The following is a 1663-nucleotide window of genomic DNA, read 5'->3' as shown; positions in this document are numbered from 1 at the left end:
CTTGAAACCCGGAACACCTACAACCAAAACACGAGGGTATAACCACGAGACAAAATAAAATAAAATAAAATAAAATAAACTTAAAAATAAAATCAAATGAAATTTAATAAAATAAAGTAAAACAAATATGAAAATGAAATAAAATAAGAAAATAAAAGAAACTAGGAACTTATTAAAAAACAAGAACTAAAAAATTAAAATAAAACAAAGAAAATAAGATAATTTAAATAAATTAAGAAAATAAGCTAAAAACTATTAAAAACTACTAAAATACTCGAAATAAAGATAAAAGACGAGAATAAGTAATTAAAAGAAGTAAAGGACAAAAAGGGTTAAATTATTGGAAGAATAAGCCGAGAAACGACTCGATAAACACCCTAAAAGTGACATAAAAGTCACTTATCAATGAACCAAGAATGTCAGAATATGAGAGGCTGAGAATGGAAACGATTAAAGAAAATATGACAAGAATGGAAGAATTAGGTTTGAAGGAACAGGCTAAGTCACTGATGGCGCAAGTTCAAAATAATAGAGGCAATCAAAGTAAGAATAAAAAGAAAAAGGTTTCAGGAGACAATGAGCTCTATAGGCCTAACCAAGATATGGAGCAGGAGCTTGATTCCACCGATGAAGAGTTACCCATTCCACAGTCTAACATTAAAGACATGTCCAATTCTATTCAATGGAAGGTAGTTTTTTCTATGTTGTACATTTATAATTAAGCATGTCTCTATTCTTTACACATGTAATTCTGTATGCATCAAAATGTTTTGTGCTGCTATATATATGTGGGTTTTAAATTGAAAATATGGGTTTTAAATTGAGAATGGAACACTATTATCTCATGCAAGTATATATGCAACTAGGAATTGATGTTTGAATGTTCCGATTTACCATCAACTATGAACAAGTATTGATTGAAAATTTGTCCAGTTCTCTACAGATTTAGAAAGTAGAAAGAAAAATGTCTTGGTGTGCTGATGTTGCTTTATAATGTTATTGTTGCCTATTGCTTTGCAGCTGTTGAAACTTTAATTCTACTGCTCTATTGTCATGAGTTGTTGCCCCCTTACCTTGCTAACTGTACACTTGTTCTGCAATCTACTGCCAAATACTTCTCTCGAACTTTGAACACAAATTCTTCTCTGCGTTGTAAGCAGTTAAACTACAAGTTTCAATTTAGATTGAATGATTCATGATTGAGCTGTACTGTAATGTATGTTTTTTATTGTGATGTTCAAATTTTGATTACATTCATTAGTGATTACCTTAATCCCAAATAAAATTGGATGGTTTGTCGTGTCATTTGCAAAAGTGTGAAATTGTGTAAGCATTGTGCTAATAGCCTAGTCTTTGTCTGTCTTGATGCACATATACATTTTCTGTGAGACTCAACAGCCGCACACTCTCAAACTCACTCAATAGAAATCACATACAAAACAAGAAAAATAAGTAAGAACAAAGATTCGACAGCCAATGGATTGAAACATATTGATTGTTCAATAACTTTAGGTTACTACTGCCCAAAGTATCTTTAGGATACAAAGCTCCAATACAATAGTCTTCTCACAGAATTCTTATATATACAAGGCTTTTGTCCAACACAAAAGAGGCCACCTTAATTCATTTTGTCTTATCTCCATCTACTCTGATATGCTGCTCC

Source organism: Chenopodium album, chromosome 18, assembly GCF_948465745.1.
Source record: "Chenopodium album chromosome 18, dcCheAlbu1.1, whole genome shotgun sequence".
Taxonomy (NCBI): Eukaryota; Viridiplantae; Streptophyta; class Magnoliopsida; order Caryophyllales; family Amaranthaceae; genus Chenopodium; species Chenopodium album.
This window is presented reverse-complemented; position numbering follows the sequence as displayed.